A 9943-nucleotide genomic window follows, 5' to 3' on the forward strand; every position below is an offset into this window, starting at 1 on the left:
AGTGAAACAAGGCACACCGGAAGATGGGACAGAAAGAGAGTAAGGGTTCTGATCCCATGGGAGGTTCTAAGGAGAGATTAAAGTTACCTCAGATACCTCCAGATAGTCCTTTAGGTTTAATGATTAAGTATTGGAATGATTATCCCTCTAGAAAAGGGAAAGACAGGGCAAAAATGATACATTATTGTATGGAAGTATGGGGGGGTAAACAGATTAGGACTGATCACCTATATTGGCCAGTATATGGGTCTTTTGAAAACTGGATATGTCAGGCCCTGAATATCCATTCGAAAGAGCCTTTTGATTTGGAGGAAAGTGAATATGCCCAATTTTGGATACGATCAGAGACTAGAGCCAGTCTATACCTCTGAAAAGAAAAAGGGGGACGAAAAAAGACTAGGCCAGAGGAGGAGGTTCCCATGTCGCCCCCACCATATATACCTCCTCCTCTACCTCAGCCTTCACCTCCACCCGAGACTCCCTCTACCGTTCCAAGTGCTCCGTGTGAGGACCCGGAAGCACCCCCTGATACTTTTGAGACCGAGGGACCGGTCACACAAAGTAAAAGCAAGAAACAAACTGAAGCCCCGCTATACCCTTTAAGGGAAATATCAGTGGGAGGGGCATACCCAGAAATGGGATATGTTTCAGTACCCTTGAATTCAGCAGATGCTAGGGAATTTAAGAAAGAAATGGGGACTTTGCTGGAAGATCCCTTGGGGGCTGCAGAGAGAGTGGATCAGTTCCTAGGGCCTAATATATATACCTGGGAGGAGTTGCAGGCGATACTGGGGATTTTGTTTACAGCCGAGGAGAGGGATATGATCAGGAGAGCCGGTATGAGAATATGGGACCAACAACACCAACAGGGTCCCACAGCTGATATAAAATGGCCTCTACAGAGACCTAATTGGAATAACCAAAATGGAATACACAGGGGTCATATGCAAGATCTGAGGACTATAATAATCCAAGGCATAAGAGACTCGGTCCCCAGAGGCCAGAATATCAATAAGGCTTTTAGCGAACATCAGAAAAAGGATGAAACTCCCACAGAATGGCTGGAGCCTTTGCGAAAGAGTTTCCAGCTATATTCAGGAGTAGACCCCGACACACCAGTTGGGCAAGCATTAATTAAGGCCCAATTTTTAGCTAGTTCATGGATCGACATTAGGAAAAAATTTGAAAAGTTAGATGATTGGCAGTTTGATTAGAAAAGATCTTAAGAACATTGAAGCAACTGGGTGAGCAGTGACACTTGCAAAGGATATTGCTAATGATTTACTGTGAACAAAATTTATGGCTGTAAATGGACTGTAAAGTTCCTTACCTCTGTTTTCATTGGCACACAGCTTGCCAGCATTTCAGTTTTGGTGTATTCAGTACCTGCTTGTATGCTCTTCTGTCCAAGCAGACTCTTGCAGGATTAAACTATACACACAGATGCAAATGCTCACAGCAGTGTTGTATCTTATGCTGATCGCTACCCTTCTGCATGATCTTGTTATTCAAAGGTTTCTGTTGATCTCCTGTAGCATTAGGAAGACTTTTTCCTCCCAGTCCAAAGATAACTCTAAACTGAAGAGGAATGTTAAATAAAAGGGGCTGTTGTCTTCTACTGATCAGAAAGTCTTAGTTCCTGTCTGATCACATGTTTAAAATTTGATTGTGCATGGTTTTGGAGTAAGCAGCCTTTCAGATAAATTTAGCAGAAAGCAGTAGATCAGATTTTCCTACTGGGATCACCTGAAGATAATCCTCACAGGCTCTGTGATCCATGTTGTACCATTGAAGAAGCTTGGGACAGTTTGATATGTCTTATTCTAGTGACAGTAATGCTTAATTCAATTTAAATTTGCAAGGTGGCTGTTGCAGCAGGCAATCTGATGATCCCTTCTGATCTGAAATGTAATGAAAACTGCAGCAAATTTTTTAAATGTCCATGTGGGAAAGATGGAGAGGAAAGCAAACAACATGGGTAGGTGAATGTTCATGGGAATAGCTTGTCATCTTTTAATCCACTCAGTTGTTTGAGAGCTGCATGTTTGGTATATTATAAGGGCATGCTCTAATCCACAAGAAGATACGTATCATTGGTTTTGTTTGTAGGAGGAAAAGAAACAGAGCAGAAAAATAATGTAACAGTGAGAAAGGGGCAAGTTTGTCAGGCAAAGGAAAAAAGCAAGAAAAACAGGAGGAATAGAAGCAGAAGTTAGATAATAAGGATAAGAGGTATGAGAGCCCACAACAGTCTGTTGGAGTCTTTCGACTTAGACCAGGCTTATTTAAAACAGAAAATAAAAAATACCTCCTTTTTGTCAAGAATCACATTTACCCCCACTGCAAACTTTCCTAATTGCTTCTTGAGACTGCAGCTATGCTAAATTTGAATTATACTGCATATCATAAATAACTGTATTAGAAGAATGCCATCAATTAATGAGCCCTAGTTGGAAAATAAATGCATGGTTTTACTGTGTCTTTTTTTTTGCTTCCATAAATACCTTAACATGACCATTAATGCAGTCACAGCTGTTTTGCTGGCCTGATTCATTACAGTATCACAGTGACTCTGCTATTTGACAGAAAAAAACCAACCCCACGTCCAAGGTGATAAGCAAAAGCAGCAATGAAACAGGAATGAATTTCATGAAGAGGATTCAGTCTCTAGTCTTCTAATTTTTAAAAGAACTGCAAATATATGACCTGTCTGTAGCAGGGAGAAGAAATGCTGAGTAAAAGAGGCATTATTAATAGGAAAGAATCAGTGACATCTACTTAAAGCAACTATTAATTTAGCCCTTTATTTTTCACTTCCTATATCATAGCGGAATAAGCCATTTAAAATTCCCCTTCACCTGTGCCAAATTCAGTATTATGGTTTCCTGAGTTCAAGCTGTGTGTTCTATTGACAAATTTATTTCCTTTCACAGTTTTTATCTGAAATGGCCATAAAGTCATCTGTTACACTGCTAATAGGCCATGAAATTCCTTGTATGAAAAAAGTATAAAGAATAATTGAAGGCTTAGAGGACTCAGACTTATTCTGATGGTGTTCCTGAGCTAAGTTGTTCATATGTTTATTATTCTAATGTAATTACAGCTGTCCATTAGGTTATGTACATTTCCCACAAGTGAGTTTCAGTTTCGTCATTAAGGGAAAGCCCATTCTCCAACTAGAGGAGAGAAGTATTTTTATGATTTAACACATTGCAATGAAAAGATGCAGGGAATTTGCAGGATGTGATAAACATAATATGTTAAAAACTCTTAAGACAGTTGACTCATCAAAAATGTGCCTTGGGTGAACTCAGGGCAAAGAGGGTGATGAACAGGCTTTGCTGTTTTCTGGATTATCAAGTTGACCCCTGATGATCAGCTTTCTGGTTTCTAATGGGGTTACAGGCAGTACAAAGAACCAACATCCAGCCAATTGCATTTTTCAGCTAAAATTCAGCACTTAGGGAAAAGCAGAGAAATTTGGGGAAGAGAGGGAAAAAAATGAAGGTAAAGAGCTTCTCAGTTATTAAAACCTAAACAATGGCATTGTCTGTGGTTTTGTTCCACTTACAGCTAGATGAATTTGAAGCAAAGAAAGGTGTATTTGAGTTGGTTATTCTATAGAAGAATTCCCTCTATTTATTTTAATTATACTTTTATGGCAGTAGACATCTCTTATTAGATTTGTGCATTCTTACATAAACTTAGAACATATCACTGATGGTAGTAACAAATGGAAGGCAGCCGTTTGCTGGGGAGACATTCAGAAGCATGAAATTACCCTGAATATAAGGAACTGAAAGAGGATTTAGTTAATGCACCTGTCCTAAGTTTACCTGATCTAAAAAGACCTTTTTATTTGTTTGTAAACGTAGATGAGGGTACTGGGTATGGGGTTTTGGTGCAGGATTGGGCCGGACGGAAAAAACCTATAGGATATCTATCAAAATTGTTAGATCCAGTCAGTAGAGGGTGGCCAACCTGCTTACAAGCCGTGGTGGCCACTGCGCTTCTGGTAGAAGAAGCCAGAAAAATCACATTCGGGGGGGGAATTAAAGGTATTATCACCCCACAACATTCTGGGAGTACTACAGCAGAAGGCTGACAAATGGATTACTGATACTAGGCTCCTCAGATACGAAGGAATTCTAGTTTCTTCTCCTAAATTGGAATTAGAAAGTACGAGCCTCCAAAACCCCGCTCAATTTTTATATGGGGAACCGGCTCAAGAATTATCACATGACTGTATACATAATATAGAGGAACGAGTAAAAATACACCCAGATTTGGAGGAAGAAGAATTAATAGGAGGTGAAAAATTCTTTGTAGATGGTTCTTCAAGAGTGAAGGGAAAAGGAAGTCAGGATATGCCATTATAGACGGGAAAAACTTTAGTGTTGTGCAGTCGGGACCCCTGAACCCCAGTTGGTCCGCGCAGGCATGTGAGCTGTATGCAGTATTACAGGCCTTAAAACTATTGAAGAATAGACAGGGCACGATATATACCGACTCCAAATATGCATATGGTGTAGTACATACTTTTGGAAAAATTTGGGAGGAAAGAGGATTGATAAATTCCCAAGGAAAAGGCTTAATTCATGAAGAGCTAATAATTCAAATCCTCCAGGCCCTGAGAGAACCTGAAAGCATTGCGGTAGTCCATATAAAAGGACACCAAAAAGGAACAACCTTTGAGATAAGAGGAAACAATTTAGCAGATATGGAGGCAAAATGGGCAGCTCTGGGGGTTGTAAAAATAATGCCAAACTCCTCTATGGAGTCTGAAAAAATAAATGATGCACATAAATTTACTCAAGTAGAAAAAGAAAAATTGACTAAAATGGGTCTAGAAGAACAACAAGGAAAATGGAAATTAGAAGATGGGAGACAAGTTGTCCCAAAGACTTTAGCTCGCCAAATTATGGTGAGAATACATGAAAAAAACACACTGGGGAACCCAAGCCCTTGTCGACCAATTTGCCCTGCAGTATATGTGTATAGGAATATATGATATAGCAAAGGAAATAGTAAGATCCTGTTTAACTTGTCAAAGGGTAAACAAACAACATCAACAAAAAACAATTCCAGGAGGTCGCGAATTAGCTGTAAGACCCTTTTCACGAATACAGATTGATTTTACTGAAATGCCTAAGAGTGGTAACTACAAATACGTCTTAGTGATGGTAGATCATCTAACCCATTTTGTAGAGGCATTTCCCACCTCCCAGGCAACGACACGAACTGTGGTAAAAATCCTTTTAGAACTTATAATTCCAAGATATGGAATTGTTGAAGCCATAGACAAAGGCCCACATTTTACTTCAAAGGTAATTAGGGAAACAATGAATCAACTGGGCATAAAATGGGAGTATCACACTCCTTGGCATCCCCAAAGCTTAGGACGGGTGGAAAGAATGAACGGAGAAATCAAGAAACAATTAACTAAAATCATGATAGAAACAAAACTCTCCTGGGCTAAATGTCTACCATTAGCTTTGTTAAACATCAGAACACAACCCAGGTCCGATTTGGGAGTTTCTCCCTTTGAAATGTTATATGGTATGCCTTATAATATGGAAATGCCAGTTGAACATCCAATAATTGAAGACATAATGCTGAGACCATACCTAATTCATCTAACCAAATGAAGAGAGGAGTTACGTAAACGAGGTATGATATCTCAACGACCTCCGTTAAATATGCACATTCATTCTATAAAACCAGGGGATAAGGTACTAATTAAAACTTGGAAGGAATCCCCACTAATCCCTCATTGGGAAGGACCCTATCTTGTTTTACTCACCACAGAAACCGCCATTCGGACAGCAGAAAAGGGTTGAACTCATGCGAGACGTGTAAAAGGACCTATCAGAGACTCGGACCAGTCTTGGGAAGTTGTGAGCCCACCTGGAGATCTGAAAGTCACCCTCAAGAAGGTTTAAATGGACATAAAGGGGACTGGGATATGTAATAACAATAATAACATTTTGAGATTGGTGTGAAATCGGTTGTTTGTAAGAGTGCCAAGAACGGTGGTAATCGAATACATTAAGTTATATATATAAATTGAATATATCAAAATATTACTCCAAAAGGAACCAGGTAAGGGAACTGTATAAACGGAGGCAAATGCCCGAAATAGCACTCCCTCTCCTGAAGACTACCCCTGCTACCGAGAAGATGTTATCCCTCGTGGCTCGAAGCAACCGAGTCAATGAGCGAGGTAGAGAGGTAAAATACTGTGGAGAACTGACTCTTGTCATTAGAGCTATACGGGAGTACTGGAAGAACCGCCTCAATGCCCAAAGGGACTTGAAAGTCCCTTATAAAAAGTATATCCAAGGTTCTAATAGGAGGGATAATATTGGTATAATTGATCCAAAACTATTAACAACAAAAAAATGGAAAAGATTCCACCCTTTTTGGCACATCCTAGACATACTGCTTATTCTATTTATAATATGTATACCACAAACATGGGCTAAGGGAATGAACTACCAACCCCACCAACCGTTTTAAGTGGACCTTACTCCGATTTGAGGACCAACAGGTTATCGCAACCCAAATAACACCGGGAGAACCAAGCTTTAATGCTACCTTATGTCAGCTTGTCCTGAGACCCCGATGCTGGGAATACCTGGGATTCTATATGTGCCCTAGTTCGAATCCTGGAAAGGGATATTGTAACTACCCTAATCAATATTACTGCAGTTATTGGGGTTGTGAGACTATAGCCCCTGGTTGGATACCGGGTAGTGGTATAGACAGGTACCTAAAGGTTCAGTGGGGTCCATATGGGTGCAGACCACCACAAGGGTGGGGAGGACGTGGAAACTGCAAATACCTCTTCTTAAATGTCACCAGCCCTGAAGATGTAGGATGGATAATTGGAAGAGTGTGGGGAGTGAGGTATATGGAATCAGGGACAGATAAGGGGGGTTTAATTCTCATAAAAAAGGAAGTGGTCCCAAATGATCCACTGCCAGTAGGCCCTAACCAGATATTAACTGATGATTTGGCTGAAGGAACAATGGATAGTACAAGAATAATTCCTAAAATAGACAATATAACGATAACTCCTGAAATGAAGATTATTCGAATCACCCAAACTCCTGATGAAACCCTTGGGAATAACCCAACCCCTAACGAAACCCCTGAAATTAATCCCCTTTGGAAGTTAATGCATGCTAGTTACTTGGTGTTGAACAAAACCAATCCAAATCTTACGGAACACTGTTGGTTGTGTTATGGGGTGAAACCACCCTTTTATGAGGCTGTTGGAGTAACTAAGAAACCTAAATGCCTAAATGGTACTAATCCGGCACAGTGTATGTGGGACACAGAAAAACCAGGAATCACCTTAACCCAAGTGACGGGAAAAGGCCTGTGTATAGGAAATATTTCAGAACACAAAAAGAGGTTATGTGCCAATACTGATAAAATAGGGTCAAAAAGACCTTAGAAACCTGCAGAATGGTTAGTACCAGCTGATAACACCAAGTGGGTTTGCTCCTCTATAGGAGTTACACCTTGCCTGTCGTTAAAACATTTTAATGAATCCTCAGACTTTTGTATTCAAGTAACAATAGTCCCTAAAATTTTTTATCACCCTGAGAACTTTATTTACGATGCATACATTACTCAGGGACACCACCTGACTAAACGAGAGCCATTCACAGCGTTAACAATAGCCACTTTAATGATCTTGGGGTGCATGGGAGTAGGCAAAGGAGTAACCTCATTGATACAACAAAGCCAAGAATTTAAAGCACTGAGGATAGCAGTAGACAAGGACCTGGTAAGAACTGAACAATCAATAACGGCCTCAGAAAAATCCATTAGATCACTGTCAGAAGTGGTCTTACAAAACCGAAGAGGACTAGATTTAATGTATTTACAACAAGGAGGGGTATGTGCAGCACTTAAGGAAGAGTGCTGTGTATACGCACATCACACAGGGGTGGTACAGGATACTATGACCAAATTACGAGAAGGATTGGAAAAAAGACGAAAAGAATGAGAGGCACAAAGCAGCTGGTATGAATCTTGGTTGTATTAACGTCACATAGATGTTTTTGACGTTTTGGAATTTTTCCTACGCATCTGCCCTTCCCAGTGACCTGAGTCAATGTTATCCCTTGATTTTCTTTTCCCTATGTACATTCTGCTGGGTTAGAACCATTTACATGCCTAGCCTTTGTAGTAACTCCCACTGCTTCATAAAAAGGAGGCTTTATCCCGTAACACAGCCAACAATGTTGGCATTTAACAACTGGTAACTAGCTTCCATTAATTTCCAAGGAAAGTTGTCTCCATTACTGTCCTTAGGATTTTGAGTGTCATTCAATACGAGATTCATTGAGTTGTTGGAAATTATTGTGTCATTTTTAATCCCCACTTCGTCTATTTTAGGAATTTCCTCTGATGGTTTTTCTGCTAGTACCTTGTTAGGTCCTATGGGTTTAGGATCTTGTGGGATTGGTTCCTTCTTTATTAAAATGAGGCCCCTGCTATCAGCTCCTGGTTGCTTATATCGTACCCCCCAAGTTTTCCCCGTTATCCACCCTTGGTCGAAAGGGTTTGTTACATTAATCAATAAGATGCTGACAGTTTCCCAGTTCGATTCTCCCACGGGGAGCCAATACTATTCCTCCATTCCAATTTCGTTCCGGAGGGGTACATCCGTAAGGCCCCCATTGTACCCTTAAAAACCTGTCCGGATTTCCAGGGACCCAATCTGAGGCTATTGTTTCGTATCCCCAGTAGGCACAATAATATTCCCCGGGGTAATTGCAATATCCTTTTCCTGGATTTGAGCTTGGGCAAAAGTAAAATCCCACACGATCTAAACACGGGCTTCTAGGCACTAGTTGACAGAGGCTAGCAGTAAAAGTGGGCCCTCCTGATGTGGTTATACTTTGGCCTACTTGTTGATCTTCCCATCTGTACAAGGTCCACTTGAAAGGTCAATGGACATACCCTTTTACCGGGATTAATGTCCATCCCCATATCCAATAGATGATCCAGAAAATTGGTGGGTTACCTCCTCTCATAAATCCAGATTTCCAATCCTTCCCTCGAAATTTGATAGGGGTCTTACTACCCACCTGGCCCATCCACTTAATTTGCGCCTCTTTCCACCCTAAACTTTTGGTGGCTATGGTCCCTCTGTATCCCCACCTTAGTACACCTCTGTCTCCATCGCCTACTCCGTTGCCTGGAGCAGCGAGGTCATTTTTCTTCTCGGCAGCAGTCACAGTCTTCAGGGGCTCGGCCATAGTTGAATCCTAATATCCTTGAGGGCAGAGTTTAGGGCTCTCGGGTATATGTTCCCCTTGTTCCAATCGTCTCCCCTTTTGGATATAGGTAGCCGTCCTTAAAGGCACTTATGAGCCCACCAATTTTCTGATTCTCAGTAATCAATTTTTATTCCTGGTTTTCCTTTGTTTCCACCCAAATCGAATTTTGCAAATTTCAATTGTTTGATCCCAATCCTCTTCCACAAACTAATTTTAAAATTTCTGGCTCAAAATGTAGCTTATCTGGGTATTCTTTTTCACACCAACAACAAAGATTGCGTCCTCTCTCTTCCCATATTTTCCCAAAAGTATGCACTACTCCAAAAGCATATTTTGAATCCGTATATATGGTTCCAACTTTACCTCTTAATAACTGTAAGGCCTTTAATACTGCGTATAATTCACATGCCTGAGCAGACCAACTGGGGCTTAGGGGTCCCGACTCTATTACCTTGAATTCCTTCCCATCAACTATTGCATATCCTGATTTTCGTTTCCCTTCGACTACCCGGGAAGATCCGTCTACAGCTTCTCTCCCTCCCCTAGCTCCTCTTCTTCTAAGTCTGGTCTAATCTTTGTCTGTTCCTCAATGTTGCGCAGGCAATCATGAGTCAAACTTTCACTTGGCTCCCCATATAAGAATT

The sequence above is a fragment of the Pezoporus flaviventris genome, unplaced genomic scaffold (assembly GCF_033815535.1).
Source record: "Pezoporus flaviventris isolate CSIRO_AGI_PZ_B2104156 unplaced genomic scaffold, CSIRO_AGI_Pfla_v1 ptg000035l, whole genome shotgun sequence".
NCBI lineage: Eukaryota > Metazoa > Chordata > Aves > Psittaciformes > Psittacidae > Pezoporus > Pezoporus flaviventris.